We start from the raw sequence: 21,735 nt of genomic DNA on the forward strand, positions 1-21,735 counted from the left end.
GTTATACTCAAATAAAGATGTTAAAAAAATTTTTTTTAAAAATTAAAAATATTTAAAAATCAATGCAAAAAAAAAGAACTAAATTGACATTTCTCCAAAGAAGATATACAGATTGCCAACAAACACATGAAAGAATGCTCAACATCATTAATCATTAGAGAAATGCAAATCAAAACTACAATGAGATATCATCTCACACCGGTCAGATTGGCCATCATCAAAAACTCTAGAAACAATAAATGCTGGAGAGGGTGTGGAGAAAAGGGAACACTCTTGCACTGCTGGTGGGAATGTAAATTGATACAGCCACTATGGAGAACAGTGTGGAGGTTCCTTAAAAAACTACAAATAGAATTACCATATGACCCCACAATCCCACTACTAGGCATATACCCTGAGAAAACCATAATTCAAAAGGAGTCATGTACCAAAATGTTTTTTGCAGCTCTATTTACGATAGCCAGGACATGGAAGCAACCTAAGTGTGCATCAACAGATGAATGGATAAGGAAGATGTGGCACATATATACAATGGAATATTACTCAGCCATAAAAAGAAATGAAACTGAGTTATTTGTAATGAGGTGGATAGATTTGGAGTCTGTCATACAGAGTGAAGTAAGTCAGAAGGATAAAAACAAATACCGTATGCTAACACATATATATGGAATCTAAGAAAAAAAAATGTCATGAAGAGATTAGTGGTAGGATGGGAATAAAACACAGACCTACTAGAGCATGGACTTGAGGATATGGGGAGGGGGAAGGGTAAGCTGTGACGATGTGAGAGAGTGGCAGGGACAGATACACACTACCAAATGTAAATTAGATAGCTAGTGGGAAGCTGCCGCATAGCACAGGGAGTTCACCTCTGTGCTTTGTGACCACCTAGAGGGGTGGGATAGGGAGGGTGGGAGGGAGGGTGATGCAAGAGGGAAGAGATATGGGAACATATGTATATGTATAACTGATTCACTTTGTTGTAAAGGAGAAACTAACACACTATTGTAAAACAGTTATACTCAAAAAAAGATGTTAAAAAAAAAGTTGGAAAACAGAGAATTTTAGAAAAAAAAAATCTATAACTATCAACAGATACTGCTACCAACTGATTACCTTCATTTTTCTACATTTCTAAATGTATATATATTTATCCATGTATCTACATATCTTCATTTTCTTTTGATTTGGGGAGATGATCTACAGGTATAGTTTTGTATTTTGTTTTTTACCCTGAATTTTTCTCACTAAACTTTGTTTTAAAGGGTCTCAAAATTCAAGATTTTTGGTCAAGTTGTTTCCATTAAAAAGTATGGATTTAAAAAACAACTTAAAATTGCCACAGAAAAAAGCCAAATGATCCACAAAACATCCTCTTTTCCCTCTGAAGATTTTGAGTTGCATTGTTATCGTTAACTAAATTTTGCTATTAAATGGCCAATTGAGATAAACAATTCTGAGACCTTCTACCACCAGTCTGACTAAGACTAGGATGGCAGGTATTAGGGATAATATTATTTTAGCCTACTAAGTTTTATGAGCAGACTTAGTGAACTTACCCACTCCAGCAGCTTTCTTGTCCACTGATTTGATGACACGCACAGCAATGGTCTATCTCACATCACAAACAGCCAAATGACCCAGAAGAGGACAGCCAGAGTTCAACACATGGGCTTCCAAGAAGCACATCAACCATGTCAGCAACCAGATTTCAAGAATTCGAGGCCACCTTTTAGCTTCTTGCCAGAGGAGTGATCAATCTTCTCCTTCAGCTCCGCAAACTTGCAAGCAATGTGAGCTGCCTGACTATTCAGCACAGGTTCATAGCCAGCACTGATTTGGCCTGGGTGGTTTAGGGTAATCACCTGAGCACTGAAGTCACAGCTGCTTCCAATAGTGGGTCATTTTTTCTATCACCAGCCACAATGCCAGGATGAATATTTTTGACAGGCAAATTCTTGACATTGAAGCCTACACTGTCCCCCAGAAGAGCTACACTCAAAGCTTCATTGTGCATTTCAAGAGACTTTACTTCAGTTGTAATGTTGACTGGAGCAAAGGTGGCCACCATGCCAGGTTTAAGAATACCAGTTTCCACCTGCCGCAACTAAGATCTGGCACAACCAAATTAATTAATTAATTAATTTTAAAAAGAGACTCTTTCCAATATGGTAACAATTCACAAGTACTGGGGTTTAGAACTTAAACATATCTTTAAAAAGAAAAAAAGAACACCAGTCTCCACTCAACCCACCGGGACAGTACCAGTACCACCAATTTTGTAGACGTCCTGGAAGAACAAACCTAAAGGCCTGTCAATTAGAAGAACTGGTGGGCAGGCCACAATCTGGAGATTTGAGCACTGTGGTTCCACTGGCACTGCCATCTTTATGGGTGAATTTTGTTCCCTTGAACCAAGGCATATTTGTACTTGGCTCCAGCATGTTTTCTCCATTCAAACCAGAAACTAGCACAAAAGCTACCGTGTCTGGATCATAGCCTATTTTCTTAATGTAGGTGTTGACTTCCTTAAAGATTTCCTCATTATCTCTCTGGCTGAGGAGTAGCTCAGTGGAATCCATTTTATTAACACCAACAATTAGTTGTTTCACAACCAGTATGTAAGCCAGAAGGGCATGTTCATGGGTCTGCCCATTCTTGGAGATACCTGCTTCCAATTTACCAACACTAGCAGCAACAGTCAGTACAGGAGAGTCAGTATGAGATGTGCCTATAATCATGTTTTTGTTAAAGTCCCTGAGTCCTAGGGCATCAATGAATGTCATGTTAATACTGGTCTCATATTTTCACATGGAATTATCAATGGTGATAGCAAGCTCATTAAACATTCAGTTTACCCAAGACCCAGGCATACTTGAAGGAGGTCTCTCCCATCTCAGCAGCCTCCTTCTCAAACTTTTCATTGGTTATTTTGTCAAACCTACCACATTTGTAGATCACATGGACAGTAGTGGTGGACTTGCCTGAATCTATGTGTCCAATGATGTTGATGTTAATATGAGTCTTTTCTTTTCCCATCTTGGCTTAGATTTAGTGGTAGTTTCCATGGCACCTGTGTTCTGGAAGCAAACATGTTGCAAAAAAGCTGCACTAAAATTAATTATGGAGGATTTCCCTCAATTAAGTTTTAAAAAAATGGCCAACTCCAGTATAAACATTTAATCATACATTTAGTGTTTGGAATTTTAGTTAGGGAATTTATAATTATTTCCTCTCTCATCAATTCTGTGATGAATATATTTGATGTATCGTTTGAATAATCTTTGAATGCATTTTTAAATTATTTACTTATTATAATATCTATGTCACTAGAATTCACATTCCTGGAGGTGGGCTGGATTGTAAATTCAAAGATTACCATCTTCCTTTTGTTGACCTAGAAATAGGACCATTGCTGTAAGACAAGGAAAAAAAACCTCACTTATTTGGGGGTATTAGGAATAGCAATTCAGGAGACACAGATTTGGGTAGAAACCCAAATGTGCTTCAAGACGAGTTAAAAACCAAAGAGTTTTAATAGAAAAAAGGAGGAAGCTTACATAAATTGTTTTGAAAGAATTATGATTGATGTTGGCAGATTGGAGACATTCTTGTCTGTACATCGTTGGTTGCTAAGGCTGTTACTCTGAGCAAGTTTGATGCGCAAGCATTCTTTAAAGATGTTGTGGCCCACTTCAAATTTATGTTCCATCTAGGTGGAGATGTACATAGGCCCTGCTTTCCCAGTGGCCTCCTGGCTCCATTTTACTGTTCTGTTGGCATTAAAGACTCCATTTTATTCATTTCTTCACACTTTTTTGGAATATCAAGGTAACTAAGCTGGTGCCTCTGAAGGAACAGAATCTGACATAATGCACTTTCACATCTAAGATTCCATGACACTATGATCATTGGCTATTTTTTCAAGTTTTTAAATGTATTATAATATTTTATACATATATGTGTACCTATAAAATAAGGAATATATATAAAGTGTATATAGACTTTAATGTGGATATTACAACTTAGACTATGATCCTACAGAAATTAAAATACAGATTTCCCCAGAAACTGCATAAATTATTGAGTTAGATATTTCAAATTACATGTTCCGTATAACACTCAGGAAGAAATAAGAAAAAAACTAGAACACTGTTTTGGGGAAAGTAGTAGAACTTGAGTATTAGCTGATGTGATTCTTTCAGTCAGATTCTATAAACATAGTTGAAAACAGCCTAGATTACAAGGTAACAAGTCAATAACACATGCTCACCATTTCAAATCAAGCTCTCAAATGCAGGCATTGGAAATATGAAGTGATTCTCCCAGTATAGTTCATGCGGTTCTAGTCTTAATTGCTACTGTAGTGAGATTCATTTTAATCCTATTATTGATCTAAGAAATAGAGAGTTTGGATAGGGTCCAGGGGAAATGAGAATAAAAAACCAAGACCGATTAATGTGTTGACTAGGAAACATTGAACTCATTGGGGTTATTGAGTTTGGAGCAGGCTAAGGAGAGACTTAATATCAGTTTCTGACTATATAGGTGAGACTACGGTAAGATTAACTGTGTGTAACTGATTTCATTTTCCACCGAGGGAAAGGCACATTTACACGAGCATGGATTTGCCTTGGTCTTTGAGAAGATATAATAGGCTAGGAGACAGCTACAATTTGTCATCAACCCTAGGATGCATTGTAGCCAGGAGAAAGAAGGCTCATAGCTTATCAGGAGAGGCCCCATGAAATGAACGGAATTGCAGTACAGAACAGCATGCAGACAGGAAGTGATATCTGCTTCCCAATCACACAAGTTTTAGATGGTACCACAAATAACGATGAGGAAAACTTCTGTCCATGAAGAGCAAAGCTCCCAACACCAAGCCCCACTCCGTCCTGTTCAGTCTTTTATAATTGGTTTGGGGGCTGTTGAATGTGGACCATTGTCTTCTCTGTTATTCTGTGCATATTGTACATTAGCAGGGATGGACTGGTATCGATTCCCTTTGTTTATGTAGACAGCACCTGTGAACTGCAGCATGATCTTTCAGCTCGTGTAATATACATGCAAAATATGTATGTCTGAGTCACACTGATTTAGAAAAAAGTTCTTCGACTTTTCTCCAGTATAACAAGTTACTCTTTTGGAGTATATTAAGCACTTTGGGGAACTTCTTTTGGTCATTGAATGAATAACTCATTATTTGGAAAATTAATGCCTTAAATTATATTACATAATAAGTTCAAGTTGGCAGGTTACACAAATCTGAAACTTGAGGTAGCAGTATTATACATCCTTCCTGAAGAATCAAGAATAGAGTGTTATATGGATAAAAGAATGGTGATGAAAATGCTGATTTTAATAGTCAGGGGACCACTTTGTCTGATATTTAACTCAGGTTAGGTGCAGTCCCTTGTGTGATCTCTTTGTTTTCTTGTTGCTCTTTGACTCAACCATAACCCCTCCACTTAGACCCTGTTCTTGGACTCTGCTTCTTTTCCTTTCCTCCTTCAAATTTTCACTGTCTACTAAATTTGTCTTTTGAAACAACATAGCATAGTGTGAAGGCCTTCTGCTTAGACCTCGTGCTTTTGAGTCACCTAAGTATGGGTTTGAAAGTAACTCCATCTCTTTCATAGTTCAGAATTTTCATCAAGTTTTTTCAGACTCTGTTTCCTCACCTGTGAAATTAACATAATACTATCTATAATGTAGGGGTATAGGGAGGATTAAATGCAGTAATATTTGTAACAGATCTACCCCAACTGGAACATATTAAAAGTAAACATTTCTAGGAAAAAAAATAGCTGTTTTTTAAAATATGATCACTTACTTCAATTCTAAGATACTACTGATCATTCAATAAATATTGAGCACTTATAATGTAACAGCTTTGTGCACAATAGTGCACAATAGATTGTGCTGGATAGTTACTAAAAATCATAAAAATGATAAAATATAGATATGTTTCTCTTACATTCACGGAGCTTACAATAGGTTATGATTCACCATTGGTTTAAAAATAGTTTTTCAGAGAAAATAAGAAATGATACACATTAAACTATATATTAATTTTAAGGTACATCATGATTTCAGAAATATGTTGTGTGAAAAATGCATACCTTATAATAAAAAATATTGTATAATTATTGTCCCACTCAAATTTAAAACGGATTCATTTCTGAATACTGGTCATCATCATCTTGAATTTTCCTTGGTTATATTTGTTCTATTCTCCAGCCAACCTATGTCTCTTCAGTTGTCCTCATAGGCTCCTCCCAATCCTGAAAGTTTAGGCCTTGCTCCTGCCTTTGCTGTCCATTGTTCTGCTAATGCTGTGGGCTATGCCTGAAAACTCCAGTCTTGGTGAGGTGTCACATTCAAAAAGCAGCACAGCCAAGTGACCAAAAGTAATTTAATACAACTCCAATAATCACTTTTTGCTGCTTCTCTTGTAGAACATGAAAGAACGTTTAATCTCCAGTGCAGCACATCTCTGCACCCCATTCCTTCCCTCCCTCTACATCTCTCAACTTGCTCAGCCTCTCCAAAGCCTCTCTATCTCTCACATTCTTAAGATTCTTCTCAATATTTTTTCACCTCTGATAAAAATCAGAAAAGAAGGAAATGCCAATTAGGCATTAAGAAGGAAGCAGAGGCTGTGAATGTTTATTCAGACATAAATAATTTTGTTTCTGTCATACAGCTGTTGCCTTTTGCTACTCTCACCTAAAGACTGGGCACAATGAGACAAATCAGGATAAGGAGTGAGGACGGGATCAGCTGAAATTTGGGGAAGAACTGACAGAGTTGGTCCTTGCAAATGCCAAACTCCACTTAAGCACATCTCTGTACCCTTGGCAATTGGGTCTCCTTTACTCTCCCAAGCAGACCTCAAGGACAATCCTAGGCTTGGGCAGAAGCAACAAACATCTGTGGAAGCTGCTCATTGGTTCAACATGAACTTAGTTTTACTGATGGTTCCCCTGACACTTAAGCTCCATTTCTTGTCTGATACCCTAGTATCAACCCTGATTGAGTTCTAAGTACTAATTATTTAAGAATCTTCAGGACATTTAGGGTTAACATAATAGCCGTGTAACAATCATTCAATAATGTACAAGGCTAGCAAAACACAAGAGTGAGTATTGATATTAGAAATACTCATAATTTATTATAATAATTTGGCCTTGGCATTAATACTTTGTTATCTTGTAATTTATCATGTGCTTATTGATGTTTTTTTTTTTTTTTTTTTTTTTTCGGTATGCGGGCCTCTCACTGTTGTGGCCTCTCCCGTTGCGGAGCACAGGCTCCGGACGCGCAGGCCTAGCGGCCATGGCTCACGGGCTTAGTTGCTCCGCGGCATGTGGGATCTTCCCGGACCGGGGCACGAACCCGTGTCTCCTGCATCGGCAGGCGGATTCTCAACCACTGCGCCACCAGGGAAGCCCATTGATGTTTTGTTATGCAATTTTTTAAATGGAGGATGTCAGCATATTGGATTCACTTTATTAAAATAAGTACTGACGCTTCCCTGGTGGCGCAGTGGTTGAGAATCTGCCTGCTAATGCAGGGGACACAGGTTCAAGCCCTGATCTGGGAGGATCCCACATGCCGCGGAGCAACTGGGCCCGTGAGCCACAATTACTGAGCCTGCACATCTGGAGCCTGTGCTCTGCAACGGAAGGCCTCAATAGTGAGAGGCCCGCGCACCGCGTTGAAGAGTGGCACCCGCTTGCCACAACTGGAGAAAGCCCTCGCACAGAAACGAAGACCCAACACAGCAAAAATAAATAAATTAATTAATAAACTCCTACCCGCAACATGTTCTTAAAAAAAAACAAAAATAAGTACTGAATTTTGGGGGAATTTGGCTTCTAGATCTGGGACAATATGCTTTAGAGAAAACACCTTCAGATTTGTCTCATGTACCTTAGATCTTCCATATAGATAGGAAAACTTCACAATCTACAGTAAACTAGAACATCGATATTATTGGGTTAAACCATAGCTTAATTATTCAGTTACTTGAGGCTACATAATCATCCAGCCATATTTTTTTATTTATTTTATTTTATTTTATTTTTTTTGTGGTACGCGGGCCTCTCACTGCTGTGGCCTCTCCCGTTGCGGAGCACAGGCTCCGGATGCACAGGCTCAGCGGCCATGGCTCACGGGCCCAGCCTCTCCGCGGCATGTGGGATCTTCCCAGACCAGGGCACGAACCCGTGTCCCCTGCATTGGCAGGCGGACTCTCAACCACCGCGCCACCAGGGAAGCCCGATAGTGTCCTTTTAAACTCACTGGGCATAACCAAATTTAGAATAATGTGCTGTCATGTCACTTCTAAGAAATATTTTGTGTGCTGTCCTTGGTGACTGGTTAGCGATACCTGAGAGAATATTGTTTGTTTAAATTTCATTATTTTACTTCAAAATGATGAAAGTGTTTTTTAAAAATTCAGATGAGATCTAAAACAAAACCAGACATAATTTGAGATTCAGAGCCACTAAGGATTTGTTTCAGGAGCAAAACTGTTTCCATGGAGTTACAAAGTATATCTGAAGCTCATAATTTAGTTAAAATTATCAAGTATTTGTAAAGTTACTATGTTCAAAATATGTTAAACATTTTCATAGAGACTCAGACATTTGAGATCAGAAAAAGTTGGTTTTAAGACAGCCAAATGTTGAAAATGGAAGTGATTGTTATTCCATAGCTGCCACTCCAAGTCTCACTGCATAATTAAGCTAGAGTTGTTAAATGTTCCCTAGAGGATCCAATTCAGCACCATATATCTCACCTCTAGATTTATCTCTCACAGTCCTATGAGTCATGGGGGCCTTGGGTGATCACCTATTTACTTATATAATTATGCTGGACATCCAGCCATAGCATTTGTGTTTTATTTTTATTTTTATTTTTTTGCGGTATGCGGGCCTCTCACTGTTGTGGCCTCTCCCGTTGTGGAGCACAGGCTCCGGACGCACAGGCCTAGCGGCCATGGCTCACGGGCTTAGTTGCTCCGCGGCATGTGGGATCTTCCCGGACCAGGGCACGAACCCGTGTCTCCTGCATCGGCAGGCGGATTCTCAACCTCTGCGCCACCAGGGAAGCCCAGCATTTGTGTTTTATTAAGGACAACTGATATTTCCTCGAGTTTGGGGTTTTCCAAGTAAATAAATATCATTACTTTTCTCTCTTTCCATGACCTATCTGCAACATAGATAAATTATCAATCACTATGTACATAGTGATATCTGTATAGTAACTTCACAGGCCAAAGTATGGGAACAGGTATAGCCATGGTTATCTGACACTGGTGTTAGAACCCACACTTTCATTTACAATTTTTATAAATACAACAAAAAATTGCACTTTAAAACAACAAAATATTACTCTGAACCAATCTATAATGAAGAGTGATAGTATTTTAAGTACAAAGCTAGAAAAAATAGACACCTAAGTACAATTGTATACTTATTGTCAACATTAATAATGAGTGCTTAAAATAATTATAGTTTGACCTCTGAGGTTGGGTAAGATAATTAACCCTCAAAACTTTATTAGAGTAAAAAGTCATTTTATGGAGACATAGCTCTGATACTTCAGGGCTTCTGCATGGATTTTTTTACTCTTTTAATCATTTCACTATGCAGATTGGTACTCAGTCCTCTTATCTTCTTGCTCTCAGATTTCCCAACTTTCATCCTCTGCTTGTGGCAAAGTATAAAGTGAGAGGAAACTTTAAGAAGGTCTGTTTTCCAAATGGGATATCTTCAGTTCCATGTCATTCATCTTATCCCAGGTCCTCATTCACAGAAACTAATATTGTTGTGAGATAAGTGTCCAAATTCAGATCTTTATTATTAGTGTTACATGTCATTTTCCATTTATGGCCAAAGATTATATGAAGGTGCGTTTCCTTCTCTTCTTCATAGTATATTTTCATCAAAAAATGAAACATGTTTTCCAGTCATATTTCAGGATCTAGTTTAGATTCCACCTATCTCTTAAAGATTTCCCTGATAATTCTAACATAAAACTTCCCCTTTCTGAAGTTATAATTTTTTTAATTTTCATTATGCACTTTGTATTCTACTAGCAGTACTCTGTTTTCTTTATGAATCTTTGAATATGCATATAGAAGTTGAGTGACTTTTATGCTGAAAAGATGACGTGTTTTTTTTCCTCAGGTGCTAAATACATTATAAAGTCTCATTACAAACCTTATGTTTTACAGATAATTTCCAATAATATATGCTGAGACTTGTCTTTTTAAATCATATTCTTTTTGGGTCCAATTGACCAGTTGATAAGCTGAGGCCCAGTAAGCATCCGATTGGGCATTTATGCCTATTGCCATTCTTATTTTCTCAATTGTATTAAAATTAGGAAATGGCTGGTAACAGCATTTTCACTTCTGTTGACAAACTAATTTTATGTCATTTTAGCAGATAGCCAAGATGCCAAGATGTAATAATTCATTCTTGACTTACTAAATTCTAATATAAATTATTACTTTTATACCAAACATGATTCTGCTTGAACCTCAGGACCATGAAGCCCTATTTATCCCCTCTTGCCTTTTGAGTAATTTTTGTTTAGTATTTTAGTACTACTTTTTTTTTTTTTTGGTGTGTGTGTGTGGTACGCGGGTCTCTCACTGTTGTGGCCTCTCCCGTTGCGGAGCACAGGCTCCGGACGCGCAGGCTCAGTGGCCATGGCTCACGGGCCCAGCCGCTCCGCGGCATGTGGGATCTTCCCGGACCGGGGCACGAACCCGTGTCCCCTATAATGGCAGGTGGATTCTCAACCACTGCGCCACCAGGGAAGCCCCAGTACTACGTGTATTTTAACTGCAAAAGACTTGTATAGTAAATATTCTTTAAAAATGACCCAATAATATTTTTCTCTTTTTCCTTGTCAAGGTTTCAACTGGGATGAATTTCCATTTGCCTGAAGAACTCCCTTTAGATGTTCTTTTAGTATAGATCTAGCAAAAAAAAATTCTCTTAGACTTTCATCTGAAAATGGCTTTATTTTACCTTCATTTTGGAAAGAAATTTTTATTGCATGTAGAATTTTTAAGTTGGAGTTATTTTCTTTCAGTGATTAGAGATGATACTCTATTGTTTCTGGCTTGTGACAGTTCTGTTGAGAATTCAGCTGCCAGTCTTACAGTTACTACTTTAAAAGTAATATATATTTTTTAAATTCCTGTCACTTTTTAGATTTCCTTTTTGTCCTTGATAGTCTGCAGTGTTACTATGATATGTCTAGATGTTGTCGTCTTTGTGTTTTTCCTCCTTTGAATTCAGTTTTTCTTCACTGGAATTTTTTGATGTCTTTTATCAGTTTTCGAAAATATTCAGTCACTGTCTCTTCAAATATTGTTCCTGCTTCATTCTTTCCCTTCTCTCCCGGAACTCCAACAATAAGTGCCTTTGAGATGTTCTCATTTGTCCCATGTGTTCCCATGTTTTTATTTCACTTGCACAATGTTTTCCATTTTACTAATCCTGCTGTCTCTAATCTCTGATAAACCCATCTAATATGGTTCTTACTTACTTTTGTATGTATATATTTTTAATTTTTAAGTTCCAGAATACCCATCTGATTATTTCATAGGTGTCAATTTTATGTTGAAACTCTCAACCTTTTTATTTATTTTGTGCATCTTCTCTCTTTTTTTGAATATATAAATCATAGTTATTTTAGAGTTCTCATGTGTTAACACCATTATCTTGATCATTTGTGAGTCTGTTTATATTGTTGTTGTTGTTTATCTTCTTTTTCTATGATATTTTCTTGTCTCTTCTTATTTCTAATTTTTAAAAATTATACACTGGACATTGTATACTAGAGAGCCTTAGGGAATCCCAGTGTGATGTTATATTACCAGTGAGAGCTTCCCCTTTCTATGTTAAGTAGATAGGATGAGGGGCAGATCATCTGAACTCAACAAGAAAGTGAGCTGAGTCAATGCAAGTTTGAAGATTTACAAAGACTCAGTGTAACTTATTCACCCTCATCTTTAGTTATGTCTCTCCTGGAATATGTATTAAGAGATTTCACATATTTCTTCTCAGTCCTGAAGACTGTCAAGAATGTAGGTCTGCTCTTCAGAGATTCTCAGCCAAGCTTTTTAGCTTCCTGCCCAACGAGCCTTCAAATATGGCAAATGTTTTTAAAGATGGACTTAAACACAGGTTTTTCAGGAAAGCAAAGTACAAAGCAATTGCAGCAGATTTTACTCTCCCTTTTTTTAGAAAATTTGGCCCAGCTAACCAGAGTCTCACCCAGCACTGGAACTCAGCAAATATCTTTATCATCAAACTAGATGCCTTTCAAGATTCTAGTTTGTTCTTCAACTCACAGAAACATTTGGAATAATGCTTGACCAAATATCTGGTCACCTTGTGGCCTAGTCAAGCTGACACATACAATTAACCATTACCCTATTATTAAATTTATAACACGATAGATTATGATTAATGATGTTTTATAATGTATGTGTATGTGACATAATTTATTAAACATTGTATCATATATTATTATAAGAACTACTTAAACTGGCATCCAAGGCCACCCAATATATGTGCTCAATTCACATTTGTTAATTATTAAAAATGTCTAATTCAAATACCAACTATTTTATGTAGAAATATAGTTAAGCACTCACATTTTGGAATTCTTCTGCCTGTGTTAAAATCCTAGCCCTATCACTACTAGCTGTGTTTGGGTATCTATTGCCTTATCTATAAAATAATGAAAATAATAACTATGTCAGTAGGTTGCTGTGAAGGTTAAATAAGATAACAACAAACCAGTGACTGGAACCTGATAGACACTCAATAGTTTGTGTAAAACATTGTCATCATCATCATTGTTGTTTTAATTATTTTTAATTCTGAGCCCTATTTCCTGTTCCAATCCATGTGCTCTGCTACTTTCAAACTTTCTTAACCCTATACGTGCACTGCCCTAATGACTTTAACATAGCCTAAAATTGTAATTCTTTGGATATATTCATTGCTGAATATTTAGTTTTAGATTTTTAATTTTCTTGGCTAGGAATTGTGCAGTTTTAATCCTCATCCTCATCCTCATTATCATCGTTTCCATCATTCTCAGCATTCATCATCATCATCATCATCATCTGCAGTAAATACACAGCAAACAGTATTTGTTGAATGAATGAATGCATAAATGAATGAGGAGTGAAACTATTTCCTATATCTGCTGAGAGTGCAAAATAAAACATACTACACAGTATATTCGGCATCTATGTTTATGTTTGTTTTAGTTTTGTTCAGATCTATATTACATTAATTATCCAGAACCAATAAGAGAGAAAAAAACATTGACTTAATACTTAAATGATGTAGTAATGCAAATGAAAGCCAAATCTCTTCATGGCATATAATAGGAAGGTCAGTGTTGGTTTAATTCAAATAAAGAAGAGTGACAGAGAATTGAACGACCACAAGGCACACAGTAGTTTAGGCATGGTAAACTCAATAGAATCTGTGTCATAGTAGTAATAGCATATCTGGGTTTGGAGTGCAGATTCATTTTCAGCAAAACAGTATCATCCATCACATTACATTTTGTTAATTTGAATTTTATTGGTTCATTGTTCATATTTATTTTATAAACTACTTTGGTTTTTAAATTATATAAGAATTGATAATCATAAGAATATATATTTAAGTTTATAGATTTCACATGTATTAATATTGAAGTAACATAATAAAATAATTTTGGACTTGGAGTTCATGAGACATTTTCCTTTGAAAGGAGACCATGCCTTATTCAGATTTGTGTAAGCACCATATGACTCAAGTACTTATTCAGTAGCACTTCATCTGAGCACAGCTTGTTAGCCTTTAGATTTGGATATATGTGCCCTCAGAAACAACACAGAAACATACCAAAGCCCAATATATCAGAGTTAATCTGTGATGCAGGCATCAGTCCAGCTGGTATGTTCTACTGCTGTGAGTACTTCACTCTATTTTCAGTGGTAATTTATTTGGCATTCAGATGGAGATCTTGTGTGGGAGTAACAAAACAGACTCAAGTCCTGAGCTGCCCAGTTCTCCTCCTAAGAGCCACCATGCGAAGATGCCCAGTTTTGCACCTGAGATGGTTGGTAATTGCCTGTTCCTCTCCCCTCTTCTACATTTGTATGAACTCTCTTGAATAAACAATAAATAACTTCTTTTTTTCCTCTACTCCAACAACTAAGTCTCATAATTAGAATTTGCTACTTCTTTTAATACATTCAATTATCTGCTGATTCAAGCATCTTCAGGTCAAATGCGTTAGAAAACAGCTAATTATGCTCTTTCCCATGGGTAAGAAAATATTTAAATTTAATTAAAAGACCTTAACTCAATTCCTTCACATAAGGGTCTACTTCCCAGTGGATTTTCTACAGGGTGACTTAAAGAACCAAGCTCAGTATTCAAATTAGCAGCAGCTATTATTTGTTATTTCTTCCTCTTTAAAACAAAATTGTTTTTGGTTGAAGGATACTTTGATCGTTAATATCATTCTCTCAGTTATGCCTCTGCATTCACTCTTAAAAGCATAGATTAATTGAGGAAGCTTACTCTCTGGTTTTAAAATTGTTTGCTTTCTATATCTTGTGCCAATAGAGCATCTTAAACAGAGACTACCATTTCTCAATCTCAATATTCTCTTTGACATACTAATCAACACATAAGCAAAGGTGGTAGAAAAAAATCTGAAAAGATGAGAAAAAAATATTAAGCACCACATCTGAGCCATGTAGGGTTCAAATATACAGGATGTTCTGACTTTTATGAGAGAAAGCCACAAAAATACTTTTCTACTTCCCCTGTCTAAATTGGAAAATTGGAATAGAGAGCTATCTCAGATTACTATCTTCCAGAAAAGCATATAAATCAAGGCAAATCATGTGTTTTTTCTTTAGTTTCATGAGTTTTACTTTTTTTTTTTTGACTTAGAACAAACTTGTTTTTCATTAAAAAATGGCCATACACAGAAAGAGAAATCCAGATGTTGAAAGGAAGAAAGCAGTCTGGAAAAAATCAATTATGTATTATCTGTAGGTGAGCTTCTCCCTCTCATCCAAACTCTGCCCCTCCTTTCTTATTCCCATCCCCCTTCTGTCCCTTTTCTTCTCTTCCCTCCTTCTCTTCCCTCTCCCTTCCATATACCTTTCTCCTTTTTCTTCTTGTTTGACCAAGTACTTCTAGAAGACAGTTGGTATGTGAGCAACATATGATACCTCCAGGTTCCTGTAATGGGCCAAACCCACTTCTAACTCCCATTCCTTTGTTTGAATCAGAGTCACTGGAGAGTAATTAATGATACTAACTGTTCTTACTAATGTAACAAGTAAGAATTGGGGAGCCATTGGAGATTTTTGAACAGAGAAATGTCATCAAGAAAGTGATCTTTTCAGAAGATTTATCTGTCAACAATGGGCAGGAAGAATTGGAACTGGAGGGTGGTAGACATGTTAGTAGGGTTTATGATTCTCAGGTAGAAGGTGTTGAGGGTTTTAAATAGCCCAGCATACTGAAAATGGAAAGGATTTCATATTGAGAGACATTTAGGAAGAATTAACTTGTGATAGATTGGATATAGAAAATAAAAAATAGAGATGAGGCAAAGATTGTTTTCCACTTCCAAGCTTGAATGACCAAGGAAAATGGAAATGTTATAAATGGGAATTGATTAGCAGAGCAAATTGGGTGAAGAGGGTAAATTCAGTTTTAGGCAATTTGCTATTCAATGTTATAAAGCTAATTCTAGATGGAAATGACCAAATCAATTGGGGAAGTTTGGAGAAAGTTGGAGAAATTGGGGAAAAAAGCCCACCTCAGTCGCTTGTTGACAACTCCCTGAACCTCTGGATACTTTACTCATTAGTTTATCTGCATGTGTACTAAAATCTCAGTCATCTGCCTTTGTGTGACAGGAAAACAATAATTTCAATACAAAAAATGCACCATTTATAGTTTCTTATCTGTTTTCTAAGGCAGATGGATCCTAGTAACTGGAGGATCTTTTGCAAACTTAAAAATTTTATTAAAAGAGGGCTTGGGAATGCATGTTTGGAGGAGGGAAATACATGAGGAAGAAATGGTAAGTGCTTTAGTGAGGCCAGGAAGGAAGGTGCAAAGGACTGTGGTCAGGGGAGCCTTGGAAGCTCTCATAAGGAGACAGATTTAAGTAGTGGTAGTGAGTGGCAGGTGAGGGAACCTGTGGATATATATAGAAATACCTAATGATTAATTTGTGTGTGAAATGTTGCAAATGTGTTATAACACAACTATTCCATATATACCCCATAACCCCTATGGATTTCAAATTTGTATTTCTCATCAGTCCAAGTATAGAGTTTTTGTGTGTGTAAATAAAAAAACATTGTGAATCTTGCTCTATGGTCATGACAGAATGGGAAAATATGGCTCTCGGTGGAGGGGTCATTCACATGTGGTTGATATTTGTGTTTGTATGAGTGTTGGGGGGCGGTGGGGGGAGAGAGAGAGAGAGAGAGAGAGAGAGAGAGAGAGAGAGAGAGAGAGAGAGAGAGAATATTAGGAAATGAGTATCCAGAGGAGTGATTTACTGAGGAGGGCGGGTCACTGTGTATGTTGCTCAGGAAGTTGGAAATCCCAGATGGGGAGTCTAGGAGGTGAAGCTGGCCTTTGCAGCAGTGATGAGTGCAGGACTTGTGGTGCAGGATGGGCTTGCTGAAGAAGAGGTGAAGCAATTGAGGACACGGAGCTCCATGGTCACAGGTGAATTCTATGATCAGAAGTAGGTGAAAGCACTCTAGTGTGGGGCTGGGCCTTAACAGAAAACAATTTTTACATAAAATAAAGGAGAGCCTTGGGAACCAGAATAATACTTTTGTTTCCTTAAATTGATGGAAAGTACATGAAAAGAAGAAGAGAGGAACATAAAAGTTTAGGCTACGCTAAAGTTTCTTTCCTAATGTGAGAGACTCTGAGAAATAGATAAGCCTTCTGGGCAAACCTGGGGCCCCTGTTAGTCACTTGATCAGAATGTTTGAATCAAGAGATTCCCTCACATTTAAAAATTCCTGGCTATGCTGTGTAATAGTCATCTCTGTAGATAATAAAAATTAAAAATAGAAGAGATGAGATTCCATGTCCTAAGAGTACAGTCTTTTGAAAAGAAATACATATGATCCTATGATGATTACAAATGCCTAGATGTTACACAGGTCACAAAAGGACCCGGCATTTTGTTGCTGCCTAGGGCAATCAGAACTTACTGCCAGGTCTCTGCAGCCAAGAGTAGAGGAGGAGTTGAAAACCAGTCAGTGATTTGAGGCTATTCTGATGGCTAAGTCAGGCCCAGAAAGCCCATAATATTTCCAGGAGACATTGAGGCCCAAGGCACTCAGACCTAGGTTAACTACTGCTTCAGTCTATGCGAAGGGATGTAAGGGTAGGAACAGAAAAGTGAGTCATGAGACTCACTGTCTGAACATGCCACATGCTTTTATGCCTCCATATGGCTGGTCCCTCAATCTGGAATTCCCATCTCTTAGAGGAATAACAATGTTAGCACATTTTCAATGGGTCATCCTGGGAAAATCCTTCCTGCAAAAAGGGAGAAATAATTGCCAGAGAAAGCCTCAATAACACTGACATTTATAACACCTAATATTTGAGGCAGAGTACTATTCTTTACAACTGTATGAGGTCAGCACTATATCCTTATTTCACTAATGAAAAATAACTTGCCCAAAGTGTTATACAGTTGTAACTGCCGATGTCAGTATTTCAATCTAAATCTCTCAGATTTAAATTCCTTGTTCTTAACCACCATACTTTTAGGAAGCCTCTTATATTCTCAATTCTGTTGTTGAATATGTGAAATAAGAAATACTTAAACTAGTCACAATTGTGTTGACCAGTTTGGGCATCCTCTCTTCCTGGCTGCTGGAAACACACAGCAGGATCTAGAAGCTGCAGGCATGGAGCAAACAGTGATGGTTTTATTATCTCACACATTTTTTTCATTAAACCAAAAAATGTAATCAAATAATTTCTTAATCAAAGAATTCTAAATGTTCCACCCTATATTTAGGCTACAATTCAAGTTAGTTTACCATCCAAAAGGTCTTATAATTTGGTTCTACCTTATTTACTCAAATTTATTCAATTCATTTCAAAGTCTGCAGACAATTTTGGAGAGCTAGGAGTGCGCCAGTCACTACAATGGGGAGAAGAAACAAAAATGGAATAAACACATTTCTCCAGGATCCTATAGACTTGTTTGCATTTAAAGGTAATATTCTAAGTGCTATAGTGAAGGTATATTCCAAGCATGGTCAACACAGACACAAAAATGATAAACTGCCTGAAAAGGCAGGATAAGGTAACAGAGAATGTGAAATTTGAGCTAGGTATTGAAATATGAACAATAGTTTATCAGGCAGAGAAGAGGTAGAAGGGCATCTCAAGGAGCAGCAGAGCAAAGCATGAGAATGTGAAATAGTATAGTGTGTTCAAATAATGGCAAGGAGCTCAGTGAAGTACCAAGCAATTACATGAATGAAGGAAAACAGCAGAAAGAAGGCTTGAAATTCAGCATGAGGCCAGACTGTGAAAGCCCTTGCATGCCATGCTAAGGATTAAACAATAATTATGGGTTTTAATTTTTAAATATTTAACATTGATTTTCTTTTTAGCATTCAATCTCAGGTATGTGCATAACAAAAATCCAGAGAGTTTTAATTTGCTTATGTCCCTTTGTCTGTAGAACAATCTCTTGTCCTCACTACAGTAAGGGCCAGGGAGAAAGTCTTTCCTCTCAGTCTCCTAGTATAATTAATTTTGCACATATTTAAACCTGAGATAAGTACTTGTGATTTCATCTCCTAGGTTTTCTGGGAAGAAAAAAACAAATCAAATCATGAGTTTTAGGAAGGGAAATTTTGTTTTTAAAAAGTGTATTCTTGCAGGTAGTGAAATATGAATTGAAAAGAAGGAACATTTCTCCATTTTCCCTTATATAACTTTTTAATCCAGCCATAATTTTCTCTTCATTGCACTCCAATATACCATGCCAGTTCCCAACTTCAGCCTGGTCTTTTTCCTGTGCATTCTTAGGGATAGAATGCTTCTCCCTCTTCACTTCCAAATCCAATAGTATCTTCCCTTCAGGAAAAAGCAAGTCCTGACTCCTCAATAAGGTGTATTAGGTCAGATTCTTCAGAAGCAAGCCCTGTGACAAGGATTCCTGAGCAAGTGATTTATCAAGAAGTATACTCAGGAAAAACTAGCAAGAGAGTGGGAGAAGGACAGGGGAGAGGAAAAGCCAAACAAGGGTTCAAGCTCTAGCTCAATCCTATGGGGAGCTCTGGAGTGCTAATTTTACCTCAAGTTTGTCCTGCTGCCATGCAAGGGAGGTGGACTTTCATTCTCCCACACCAATCATTGGCTGTTGGCTCTTCCCAGGAGGGAGGTGTGGATGGTGCAAAACTACTAGGCACTTCTGATTTTCTGCACCAGCCGGCAAAGCCACTCCAGTGGCCCATGGCCAATCCTCTGAAGACAGTTGCAGGTAGAAACCATTAAATGCAAAGCGCACAGAACCTGGGGTTTGGATGCACAGACTGATGGGTATTCTAGGGGATATGGATGGAACAATGACAGGTTCCAGTAGAACCTGCTCCAGCCAGACTGGTGTGTTTTCTAAAATTCTCTGTGAGTTATTTTATCTGCCATTCAGACAGCGAACCTGTGCTTCTTTTAAGTGTTCCTTGGTGCTTAGCCTACTTCCTGGCACACAGAAAGGAAACACTTTTTTCCCCAAGTAATGTTGTATCTCTAAGAAGAATTTCAAACCAATTTACCTCCTTGAGATTCCTTTATATCTGAGGAACCTACCGAAGTCCAGGGAAGATCCTTACCATATGAGTATCTGCTTATGTGCACCCTGGGGCCCAATTCACTCCCAATATAACCCTATGCTATTTCTCAGAGTCTACAACAACTCCTGTAGTTCAAGAGTATGAGGTAGTGCATTTGTCAATCCAAGTGTAAAACCATAGGAATGGAGACTGATTTAGTCAGCCGATGGTAAAGCATCAAGGGAAACTTGGTGACTCCAAAATGCAGTCTGCCAGCATGGAACCTGTTCAAATGTAATCGGTCTCCCAAGTTAATGCACTAGAAACTGGCTCAATAAAACCATTTTAAAATGAAAAGTGTAGTAGAAAATGGACTGTCAGCCATGTGAGGAGACTCCTTTTACTTCTTTCATTTCTCTATTTTTTCATAGATGGATAGCAATCTAAGACATTTACATGTAGAAGGAGCCCTGGGAAATTGCTTAACTAAAGCACCTTTCAGCCTAGGCTGGTAGGAACAAAGTGATGTCTGTTTATTTTTTTGAATCCAAATTCAGAATGAATGCATTGTATTTATACATGTATCTCCTCCTTTATATCACTGTACCATTTCTGAGGGAAAAGAAGAAATCTTGGAGAAAAGTATGTTGCTAATATATATGATCTCCCCTTTTGTCTGCTGTCAAGATTAAAACAGTAACAGCAACTTCCTTTTTGTGAAACAAAGAGCTAATCAAGGGGCACCTGCTGTTGACTAGTGCAAAAGAGCAGGTCAGCATATATCCTTTTAGCCAGACTCCATTCATAGTTCTTTCTAACTCTGTCTTCTTACCTTGACCTTTTCTGGTCTAGAGATCTGAAAGGCTGGCTTTTTAAAGCTTGTCCAAACTCTTCTGGTTGGAATACTGAGGAAGGGCTGCTGGAGCCATTAGATATATTGGATTAAATTTGCTTAATCAGTCATTAAACTTAAAAGACAAGGAAATCTTGCATGTAAATATCAACTCTCAATAACCTATAAATAATTTCTTTACTTCCTTCTTCTTCTGTAATTATTATGAATTCCCTTACTTTTTAAAGTTGTTTAACCTTTCTGAAAATATCAGATGTAAGGTTGAAGTATTAAGGATATTTAGATTTTAGTTTGCACAGAACACTGTACAATTCAGAGTGAATCTCTGTTCTTTAGTTGATGGGGTTTATAGTCTGAATAGTTAGAAAAATTCCCAAGGGAATGCTGGGAAGCTGAGAGCATAGTGAAGGTAACTATGATAAATATCTTAGCATCAGGCAGGAAAAACAAAAAGATACCAAGTTTTCTTTTCTTACCACAGAGCTAATATGAAATGTTATCTAAGATAAAATGGCAGTAATCCCTGTCATTTGTGCAAGGGATTACTATTATGTAAAAATATTAGAAAAAGTGTTTACTGTAATACTTATAATTAAGATCATATTAGTATCTTAATGCTATTCCAGTTTTAATATATTAGTTATTTTAATTACTTGGATCTCATTGCTTTTAGGGCAAATCTATTTCTCACAGTCACATCATCTCTTCATTTATTCATACAACAAGCATTTATTGAGCACTTCCTACCTTCCAGGCCCAAAGTTACAAACTCTGGATTCAGTGGTAAGAGGCTCAGTCCTTCCTCTCAAGTTGTTCACAGTCTAGTCGGCTGTGACAGTCAGGGCTCCTCTCAGTTGCAAGCTACAAATGCTTTGCTCTCTGAGTTAAGCAGGGAAATAATTTCATTAAAGGACACAAAGTAGTTCAAAGAATCAGCCAGAAAGAAACAGAATCCGATTCAAGTCAATAGAAGCCAGAAACA

General features: G+C 37.3%; 1 pseudogene; it reads right to left on the reverse strand.

The window, feature by feature from the left end:
• Positions 1 to 1,621: 1,621 nt before the first annotated feature.
• LOC131752861 (elongation factor 1-alpha 1 pseudogene) lies at positions 1,622 to 3,039 on the reverse strand (annotated as a pseudogene).
• Positions 3,040 to 21,735: the final 18,696 nt, after the last annotated feature.

This window comes from Kogia breviceps, chromosome 3, assembly GCF_026419965.1.
Source record: "Kogia breviceps isolate mKogBre1 chromosome 3, mKogBre1 haplotype 1, whole genome shotgun sequence".
NCBI classification, from domain to species: domain Eukaryota; kingdom Metazoa; phylum Chordata; class Mammalia; order Artiodactyla; family Physeteridae; genus Kogia; species Kogia breviceps.